Source organism: Protopterus annectens, chromosome 4.part0 (genome assembly GCF_019279795.1).
Source record: "Protopterus annectens isolate FY-2018-M chromosome 4.part0, PAN1.0, whole genome shotgun sequence".
Classification (NCBI taxonomy): Eukaryota; Metazoa; Chordata; order Ceratodontiformes; family Protopteridae; genus Protopterus; species Protopterus annectens.
In genome coordinates, this window is record NC_056733.1 from 199,300,295 (window position 1) to 199,312,522 (window position 12,228).

The window sequence follows — 12,228 nt, forward strand, 5'->3', positions numbered from 1 at the left end:
GTCACTTAATTGGTGTTTTCTGAAGACTTATATGGACTTAGAAGGTGCTGATATCCATGACTGCCTGATATTGAAATTAAAGATTTTGGCAGTGGCTGAAGCATCACCTGAAGTCCAGTCCCTTAAGATTCACAAATGGACATTCAGTTTTGACAGACTGGTAAGGTCACAAATGACTGATTTAAACTGTGGCTAGGCCCTCATGTAAATAATGTAAGCAAAATTTTAGAAATCCTGTCTGTAGATATTTTTAGATGGGTAGTCTATACTAAGTTAAAAAAGTGGGTGTTGTAGAATGATCCTAGGTCTTCTAAATATCTAGTTGTTTTAGTAGAGCAACTCTTTTTTTTTTACACAAATGATTTTTATTTTGATGAAATAACATAATAATTTAATACATTCATAACATTCGATAACTATTTACAGTATTTACATTCAGCCTGACAAAAAGGATTCAGATAAAAACATTTGTAGTTAAATAATAAATTAATATATAAACTATGATCATTAGGAAGAGTTTGGTTCCATCTGTAGGGTATCAATCAAATTCAAAACTTTCCTCCACAGACTATTAACCAATGGCTTAGGAAAAGTTCTTAACTCTTTACTTCTTTTCTCCATTAGTATGCATTTATTCAGTGATGATAGGGATTCCTCCATTGTGGGTGCTAAATTAAAGTTACATCTTCTAGTTATACATTTTCTGGCTATTGCTAACATTGTCTACAACAAATACAGATCATCTTTCTTCATATTATTACTATTAACAACATTCAATAAAATTAAAGACTTCGTCAAAACAAATATAGCAGTATAGATAGCTTGAAGAAATTTGTTAATCTCATTCCAATATGGTTTAATATTAGTACAGTCATAAAAAATATGAGACCAGTCAGCATTAGTGGACAGATGAAATTTGCAACATAACTTGCTGTTTGAAGGGTTCATTTTTGAGAGTTTCTCATGTGTCAAAAAGGATCTCTGCAGAAATTTCCAATGAAAAATCCTCCAGAATTGTGAGTAAGAAGTTAGTTTAACTGAAAATAAAATGTTTGTTTTATCTTCCATTGATAATGATACTTGAAACCCTTTAGTTAGGTATTGCCAGGAAGAATCTTTAGGAGTTGTCTTATAGACAATTAAAGTGTTATATAGATATGATAATTCATTCTTAACTCTGATATTATTATATAGAATTCCAAAAATCCAGTTTATAATTTTTGGTCCGGTTTTTGAAGGATGAGTTATGTATTATTCTACACAGATCATTAGTGTATGCTGTGACACTCTGAAGAACCAACCAGCCATTAAAGGTTGACAATATACTTTGTGTGTTCAAAGCTTGTTGGTTTTCAATACATTGCAACCAACAAAATAGGTTATTATTTTCCCATAAACCAAAAATCTCTCCATGTGTTTTATCAGGAAATTCCCTTGTAATAGTAAAAGGTATTAAAAATCTATGCCACAGTTTTATATCTAAATTTGTGTAAATTAATTTTCTAAACACATCAAAATACTGTTTATTAGTGTTGGTTTAGTTAATTTTGTTGTACTATACTGTAAATTTAAACTTAAATAGTGCCATATCTTGTTATCTTTGTCAGTTACCAAAGCATTCTTTGATAAACAATTTTCATTCATTAGTATAATGGAGTGTAACTGTTTCCAATTGGAAGAGTATCTAAGATTTATCCACTTCATCACTATTTTAATTATAGATGCCTTTATATAAGTTTCAATCTCTGGGAATTTTAACCTCCCTTTGTTCCTATTTTCTGATATGATGAGAATATGCCACTCTATTTCTTTTGGGGTACCATAGGAATTTCATCAGAGTTGAAGTGATTTCTTTAAGGATTTTCTTTCCTGGTGGAAGTATAAGGGCTTGTGCTATATATAATATTTTAGGTAACAAAACCATTTTTATCAGTTGTAACCTATCATCAAATGTTATAAACAAATTATTGCATTTACTTATTAATGTCTTGATTAAGACTATGGCTTTAGCATAGTTAAGCTGTAAGGTTTCCGCCATATTCTTGCCTAGGACTATCCTAAATAGTCTAGAGTTGAAACTTGGTTTCCAATAATATGATTAACTGGAACCTGAATGTTCTTTTTTTATTTTAATAATAAATATGTTGATTTAGATTGGTTGAAGAAGAGTCCTGAGATGTTTTGGGAATTTGTTGTTACTATATCCACTTTACCTAACACTTCCTTAGAGTTGGGTAAGATAAGTAAGACATCATCAGCAAACATCATTATTTTAGAAATATATTGGTCATATATATTTATACCTCTTATCTTTGGGCTATTACGTATTAAAATGGCAAGTATTTCTATGGCCAGAGCAAATAGGATAGAGGGCATGGGACATCCTTGTCTAGTACCTCTAGTGATTTGGATTGCTTTGGAAGTAAAGGGACCTGATTTGACATATGCTAGATTATTTTCATAGATTTTCTTTATCATTGTTATAAAAAAGGAGGGACAATCAAATAATTGTAAGACTCTAAATACATAACCCCAATTTAAGGAGTCAAAGGCCTTTTGAATATCTAGACCTATTATCAATGCTTCATGGTTTCCTCTATTGAGGTAATCTATCAGAGTTAATACTCTTTTAATATTATCCTGTGCATGCCTGTTATGTATGAAACCAGTTTGGCCTTCATTAATTATTTTAGATATGGGTATTTTCAATCTATTGACCATAAGTGACATAAATAGTTTATAATCATTATTCAACAAAGAAATTGGTCTATATGAGTTGCAATGATTAGGGTCCTTATTCTCTTTTAATATAGGGAAAATTAGAGAATATCTCCAAGAAGGAGGAATATTTGCTAATGTTTAAACTTCAAGAAAGGTTTTATGTAGGAGAGAGATTATAGAAGAAGGGACCAATCTATAAATTTTGATAATTAAGCCATCTATTCCAGGTGCTTTATTAGACTTTAATCACGTCTATATTTTCCTTTTGAGAAATAGTTTTTGTAGATGTAACTTAAGTTCCTCAGGAATTCTTGTTATGTTTGGAACTATATTCTCTAACTTCTCACATTCATTTGTACTTATTTTATCTTTATGATGCTCTGCATAATGATAATTAAAAGCCTCCAGAATGTCCCCTATGTCCAAGACTTTTTTTCCTTTTCCCTTCATGAAAGATACTATCAATGTTGTTAATTTTTGATTGTATCTTAACTTTCATAGAGAGGTTATGAAGTTGCTTAGGAGAGGTAGCATAAGAATTTCATTTCAGTTTTTCCATAGCTAAATTAGTTTTGTGGGATAATATTTCATTGTATTTCTTATTTGCTTTTTCTATTTTCCTCTTATTATCTGTAGCAATTAAGTTTTTATTAGATTTAAGAGATAATATTTGATTTTGGAGTTGCTGTAACTCTGAGTCCCATTTTTTAATTTATTTTTTTACCAGGTAATGGTTTTACCATATAGATAGGCCTTAAGAGAATCCCAAACCATAATTGTGTTTGCTTCAGGTTTATAATTAATCTCTAGGAAAAGCTGAAGTTCAGAAGTTATCCAAGATTTAAAGTCTTTAATTTTTGTGATATATGAAGGAATCCTTGAAGTAATAACCAATTGATTGAATTCCAAGTGTATTGTTAACAATGGGGAATTATGATCTGAAAAGGGACAAGGTTATATTGAAAAATTAAAGATTTTAGAATAAAGATCTTGTGAGATATAAATGTTATCTATTCTAGTTTGGGTACCATGCCTATAGTCCTGATGTGAGAATAGTAAAGAATTTGGTTCCAAAGCATTAAAGGTATCTTTTAATTTAAACATTTCTGTCTATTTTTTAACTGTTTAGCTGAGGACAATAGTCTAGGTGATTTCCTATTAGTAGTTTCTGTAATATCTGTGATACAATTGAAATCACCTCCTAGTATAATATTACCTTTAGAAGTAGTTGTAATAAAGTCTAAGAGTTTCTTAGCTAGTCCAACCCCCATACCCGGGAACCAGTATAAATTAACCAGGGTCCAAATTCTATTATTAAACTTAAATATAACTAAGGCTATGAGTTCATCATTATCTACATGTTTGTAAATGATTTAGGGATTTAAGAAAGTCTTTTTCCATAGAATTGTTATTTGTCTGGTCTTATTTTTAAAAGAAGATTGAGCAAGTATTGTGTATTTCTTAGGGTCCCACATAAATGTGTCATTTATTTTAAAGTGTGTCTCTTGTAGAAAAACTACTTGATCCTTGTTTTGTTTAAGATACCTTAGTAGGTTAGCTCTCTTATATGGGTTGTTTAAGCCATTAGTATTTAAGGATATCAAAGTTAAATCCATATCAGAATTCTTTAAAGATAAATAATAAAGGAACTTGTATTAATAGAATAATGTATACATAATACTCTTCCTGAATAGACAATAGAATATCAATTGTTGTATTTCTATTTATCTCAATCCAAATAACTTTCCCCATGAAAGATAAATGTAAAGCAATTGTGCCAAGCATTTCAAAACTAGAAAAACAGTTAAATAACAAAAAATGAGCACATTTCACTCTGATATAAACTTTAATACACCCTCTACATAGAATGAGATACATTCCTAGTCTAGCAAACAAAACTAAATCTGCTAGACTACCTATCCCAACCATCAACCTTATTTGGTTCGAGCCCATGAAAACAAAGTAAAAAATGGAGAATATATTATAAATTAAGAGAAAGATAGTAGTGATAAACAACTAATTAGATATTAATTCCAGTTAGGTTTTAGAGATGAGTTACATACACTATTATTAGAAACATTTATACAGTAATTATTCACTAAGGAATCAAGAGATATATTAGGATATATATATATATATATATATATATATATATATATATATATAAGCTGAATTTAGTGCTTAATAGACTAAGGAAACATTAGCTTTATTAACAATAGACTAAGGAAACATTAGCTTTATTAACAATCTAAATGATTACCCAAAATACCTAAGCATGTAATCTGTATTAGTTCTAATAAAAACTTCAAAATGGCAGAAAAAAATCAAAGAATCATGTAGCATTTGTATTTACTTGCCCTCTGAATAAATCTTACCATGACAAACTCCCACTAAATAAAAACTTCACGAGAATTGGGTGTTAGCACATAGTGAGTGTGTATCATTCCCAAAAGATGTTAAAATATATTTTTAGAAATATTCCATAAGACATATTTGTCTTTAATTAACTCCTAAATGTTTGGAATAGCAGATGTTTAAATAACTGACTAAAATCAATAATAATTAACTGGCATTAGTTAAAATGACAAAAATGAGTAAAAACCATTATTTATATAAAACTTACTATGGATAACAGGTCTTAAAAGTGAATGACTCAAAGGCAAAATTAAGATAGAGATAGCTGTAAATATCTACCATAGTAATAGGGTAATACTGAAACTCATAACTTGTTTGTTATGTTATCACAAGTCATAGATATTACTGAGTTCTTTCCCTGTCACAAAGTGCTAAGATGCTAAAAGACATGACTTTATAATAACTGAAACATGACATTTGAAATATAAATAATATCTAGGATACAATAAGGAAATCAACATATTAAATGCAAAGTAATTATAGTCCATTCAAAATTATTCATACATATATTTGCTAAGATTTAATATGGTGTTTGAATATCCTTACAGTTATTGCCATTAGTAATAAGCATTTCCTGTAAATGTATAAGCCTTTACCAAACACTTGCTAACTGCATAGAAAAGTTATATATAAAGATCTATTTATAAAAGACTCCAGTATATTCACTAGAAATAGTGGCTATAATTAACTGTTTACAAGATACAATAACATTTCTGTATATATTGGATCACAAAATATAGTCACTATTATAAAAAGAAACCATGAATATGTTTGCAGACAGTGTAGCTCATAATTCTTGTAATAGAAGCCTACTATGCTATGTTATACAACGATCCCCCCCATTAATATTCAAAAACGTGCACACTGATTGGTCAGCATGCACATTGTAAATCAGAGTTATAGTAATGGAAAAAGGTCCAGTCGCCCAGCTTATTTTTCCATTACTATAACTCTTTTTTTACAGCAATGGAGAACGCAAGATCTCCGTTGCTTCACACTGTCTCACTATGTTAAAGGAGTTTAACATTGTGAGACAGCTTTAAAAAAAGCAACGGAGATTCTCCGTTGCTTTTTTTAAAGCTGTCTCGCTATGTTAAACTCCTTTAACATAGCAAGACAGTTTGTAAAAAGCAACGGAGATCTTGCTTTCTCCGTTGCTTTTTTCAAAACTGTCTCGCTATGTTAAATGGGTTTAACATAGCGAGACAGCTTTAAAAAAACAACAGAGATTCTCTGTTGCTTTTTGTAAATCTGTCTTGCTATGTTAAACCCATTTAACATAGTGAAACAGTTTGTAAAAAGCAGCGGAGATCTTGCTTTCTCCGTTGCTTTTGCCTTCAGCTCTGATGTACTGCGTAGGCATACGCATGCGCAATACATCAGAACTGACACAGAATACCAGACAGCTGCGGAAGGGCAGCAAGGAGGCATTATACAATGCCATTATTTAAGAAAAGTAATTATTTTTTTTCTTAAATAATGTCATTGCATAATAGCAATAACCCACGCCTGGGTGTGGGTAATGCTGGATTTACCCACAGTTGGCTTTTGTTTGGCCACTCGGGCTTCACCCTCATGACCAAACCACACCAACCGTGGGTAAATCCAGCATTACCCACACCCAGGCGTGGGTTATTGCTATATTAACCAATCAGAGACTTGACATTCACAATTAGGCTTGCATATACACATTAGATGTAATGTAATCTGATCTGCATGCATAGAATGCATGACGTCATGAGCTAAGTAAAAAAGCTTCACTTCTTAGATTTCAAATTGTCATTTTCCCACACAGCACACTACACAGTACAGTTTCCTGACCTCACTTTAACTGTGTCACAAGTCTGCTTATTTACAGTAACAAATGCGAAGTTTAACTGTCAGATACTTCCAAACAATAAAATAACTTTCAATGCCAGTGAGAGAGAAAACAGTACTTTAACATTAAACTCTACAGGAAACATAACTTGCAACTATTTAAAAACCTTGTGCCATAAAACATACAAGTATGTAAATATCAGAGACCCAATTTATGTCAAAAGTCGGTACACACAGGTATCAATATATATTCTGAAACAATCAGAAGTTATAAATATTAAAAACTAGTTAATATATACTAAATCATAGATATACCCTGTTATCCCATGTATCCAAAACCGTTTTGATAAATAATCTAAGCAGTGACTATGCCTGTGTAATAACTCAGAAGAACATTTAGCAAGGCAAAGGGCTATATATTATTTGAAATAAAGCATGTTATCTTAAGGTCATAAAAGCAAAGATAGCTTACTGTTCAGTTATATCATTCAATAAGCCAGTAATATTATACTAATATACTAAAAGCATAAACAGTTATTTAATTTTTATATGAACAAAAAAGTATAGAAATGAAAAAGTAAAAAGAGAAAGAAAAGCAATAAGAAAAACATTGCCATGACATACCTTATTGAAGATTTAGCAAGTACAAAACAAATTAAAGTCCAGTTGCAGTAGACGCTTTGAGAGATTTAGTGGGAACAGCAATCTTTAACTCAGTTTTTTGTTTTTTTTCTTTTTAACATCAGTCCAAGAAGATTTATCAGTACCGCTCTTCAGAGATGCAGATGCCCATTCCATATGTTTAGGTAAGGAAATAATGTTATTGTTTTTAATAAAGACAGTGTCTTCCTCTAGGGTATTAAATGATCTAATTTCATTCTGATATAGAATTTTTATTCTGGCAGGAAAGACAAGCTGAGTTTTGATGTTATTTTGCTTTAACAGTTTTATTAATGGCCAAGCTTTTGTCCTCTGTTCCAAAACCCTGGTAGAACAGTCATTATCAAACCTAATTGGGTTTTTATTAAATTTTAATGGACTTTTCCTCAAGGCAGATTTTAGGACCAACTCCTTGTCCAAATAAGATAGAAACTTAATGACTATTGATCTGGGAGGAGTTGTGGAGGATGTTGACACTGGCTTTCCTAAAGCTCTATGAGCCCTTTCAATACCAAAGGACAGATCCTCCTTTAAATCTAAAATCTGTGGAATCCAGGTATTCAGGAAATAAATTATATATTCTCCTTCAGCTCTCTCAGGGATGCCAAAAATCCTTATATTTGACCTTCTCTCCCTGTTTTCAAGGTCATCCACTTTATTGAGAAGCCAAATGTTTTGTTTGATGAGAAAATCTTTCTGGCTTTCTTCTTCCTTCAGTCTTCCATCAAGATCATTCAGGTATACTTCTAAGTGTGTTATTCTGGATTGATGCTGCTGTATATGTTCCTTGAGAGAATCTGTTTGTTTCTGACAATTTTCCTTGAGGTTTTGTAAATTCTCCTTAAAATCATCAATTAGCAGATGTCACAAGCTGCATTTCTTTTTTTAAAGCCATATCAGAATGAGAAGTCTTCGAAGTGGTCATCTCCACAAATTATATATTCTCCTTTATAATTTGACAGGAAGAAACTTTCCTAAGTTCACCAAAGTTACTAATAATATAGTTTATACTTTCGTCTATCAATTCTAAGTATTTTTACTAAAATAAAATAAGTTATTTCCTGTTTTTATATTAGTTTCATGGAGCTCTGAAAACTGCTGCTATCAGTTGGCCATCTTGGCTCCGCCCCCCCCCCAGTAGAACAACTCTTACTGACTGGAATTGCAAACCCTAGTTTAGACTTGCATGCACGAAAGACTAGTATCAAACCTTTACTTAGGTAAGCTACTTTGCCTGCAAACAAGAAAAAATGTTTCCTTCTGTGTTGGCTTGTTTAAAATGTTCTAGAAAAGGATGTATAGCAAAGAATGGAATGAATTAAATTATGTATGTGAAAATGTTGGTGATAGTCAGCAAACTGTACAAAAAAACTTCTATAGAGCGTGATAATGCTGGATTTTTATTTTTAAAATTGCAAAATCTGCTTTTTGTCATTGTACTATTACTAAACTTATTGAATGTAATATTGTGCCAGAGGGAAAATAAAGGCAGGCATTGTTGGATTCAAAGGGCATGATTACACTATTTAAAACACAATATGTTTGTAAGCATCAAATAGTGAATAAGTAGAAAATTGAAGTGCTAACTTGTCAAGAATTTCCTCAATTTAAATAGCTATGGAAGTTACAGGGGAGCATAGGAACACATGAACAGTACTAAGCAAGTAATCACAGGAATCATAAGATGCCTAGTCATGCATACCTTTAAGTAGGCATATTGAAAAGTTCTTGTCACCATTTAAAAGCACCTAATTGTACTTACCAAATCAAGCAGGAGTGTGCATGAGAAGTTTGTGTCTACCCATCCAATCATCAAGACTAGCCTTAAAGGTAGACATAATAGTGCTCTCCTTATTATTCCATAGGTGAACCCCTCCAAAGAGTCTTGTCTATTTCTTAATACAGATTTAGGTCTCTGGTATGAATGTTTGTAGAACCACTGGTTTTGTGAAGCAATAGTCAAATAGGATTGGGTCTTTCATATCTACAAAAGTGAGACATAGTTCACCTTGGAACAGCCAGTGGTCTACTGAGTACAAGGAGAGTTGTGCTAATCTGTTGCAATAGTTGAAAGATTTATGGTGTTTAACTTTCTTGGATAAAAATCAGTGACACTTTTTCTGTTGAGTGATATGCTTGGATTTGTACATAGCAAAGGGGTCACTGTATTCAGTGATGGGCCTGATAAGTGAAGAGTACAGTGGCTAGATGATTTTTTTTTGGTCTTGAAGATATTCCCTTGGAAATTAACTGGGTTAGACAGAAGGATTTCCTGACTATGGTGGAAACATGATTGAATGAGAGAGCATTATCTACATATGTATCCAGGTATCTTATGACCATATCTGTCTGAAGATGAGTGCAACTTGTAAAGTATGAGGTGGGAGCAGCTTTTCTTGATGAATTCTACCATGCTACACTTTTTTGCATTCCGTTTGACTTCATTTTCAGTACACCAGATATGTGTATATTTGAGCCCTTGTTTCAGATGTTTAGTAACAGATAGTAGATGATAATCTTAAATTTAACTTGCATATCTACAATTGCATACAACCTGACCCAAAATAGGGATGATTTACAGAGCCAAAACATTTCCCACCAAAACAATTAAAACTACATTTGCCACTACTTACCACCTCCTGACACAGTATATTTTATGGTGCTGCCATCCTTACTACCTCTAAGCATCACAAAATCAAAACTTGAACAATGCTATAACATAGTGGCTAAATTTACAGCAATTACCCCTTTCGGAACCCACCATTGTATAGCACTAGAAAGCCTAAATTGATTAGAACTACCTCATCAACTAACACATACACACCTTCCTACAACATATAAAATTATTCAGCATCCAGCTGCTTGTCCAGCACTAAATACCATTCTATACAACTATGTTCCCAATTGTTCTTTAGGATTCAGTGACCAAAAACTCCTCTCTGTCCACTAATTTAACAAGTTTGATGGGCATGGTCTGTATTCATACCATGTTGCAAAAGCCTGAAACTCTTTAACCATATCCATCAGGTTAATACTCTCTCTGGTCCTTTAAAACCATTCTGAAAAACTTCCTAGCCAGATTCTGTCTCTTTTCTTGCTCATCCTCAGGATAAACTGTATCCTAAATATGAACAAGTACCTATTCATACCATATACCTTTCTACTCGCCCTTCTTCGTTCACTTCCTTACTTCAATCAATTTATCTGTACTGACTCTCTTTCTAAATATGCCATAACCCTGTTTTTCTCTCACTTCATGTTGCAATTCCTGTTTGTACTAACTTACCTTAAATTTCTCTATAAACTGGTTAAATGTCTAAAAATATTAAACCATTGTCATATAAATTGTATCTATTCTTAACTAATGATTTCACATTACGTCTAAGTTGGTATAATTACTTAAACTTTAGATGTTTGTATTTATTTTTTGAAAATTGTAAAATTATTGTTCTTAAAATACTTTTGTAATACTTTGGAGCTTTTCTCCCCTGGTCTCCACTGAAAATGGGCATCTACCCAGTTGGACTTTCCTGGTAATCAAATGTCAGTAAACAAATAAATAAACAGTGAATGAACAGATAATAGTGGACATCTTGCAGTCATCAGCAAACCTGATCAACAATTCTTCTGGGTTATTGGCTTGGATATCTGCAAAATAAATGCCAATCAGAAGAGGGTCCAGCACTGAGTCCTGTGACATCCTACTAGTTAAAATTTTACATTCAGACAGGATACCAGCAACTCTCACAAGTTGGAACGTAATAGATATCCAGGTTGCAATCCAGCAGACAATGCATGGGGCTTACATTAAGTTTGTCTAATTTTTCAAACCAGCATGAGAGATACTGTCCAAAGCCTTGAACAGGTTAAGATAAGCAGCATAGATAGAAAGAACGTGGTTCACAGTTTCTGTCCCCTTTTCAAAGAAGTTAACTAGGTTCAGGAGACAAAAAAAAAACTACCACCAACTTCCCAGAGCATGTAGAGTCCAACAAAAATAAAAGCAAATATTCCAAGAACACTGATGGACCCAAGGAAGGAATGACTCTCCAGGTTAAAAACTTAATGCATTGTAGGTCATAAGCTTTTGCAGCTACTGCTGCTTCATCAAATAACAAACATATTGAACCAAAACTGGCTTTTAAGTAGAAATGTGAAATAGTGTTGAATCACATGATCACAAAATTTAAAGAAATACAGCTAAAATATATGTTATTTAAACAGCACATAAAAACATGTACATATAAATGCAACATAAAAACTGTATAAAAGTATATACAAAACTTCCTATAAGCAAGTAAAAACACTGCTTTAGCTAACAAGAAAGCAAACATATAATTGCAGATGCAAAGGCAAATACTCTCATAAGGAATTATTTTTTGTGTAAAATGTAACATCATGGGTGCTGCTCTTATCTTTGTTTTTAATGAGGCACTCAGGATCAGAAGTAATGTATGAACTCTTATACCCTTAATAAGGAGCTGAAGTAATTACTGACTGAACTGCATTGCTTTAGTAGTAATTCCTTGGCGATGATGCCTTAAAGCCTAACTTAAAAGCTTAAACGGTTTTCTTATATTCTCTGTCCTATTAATTACACCAACCGTGGGTAAA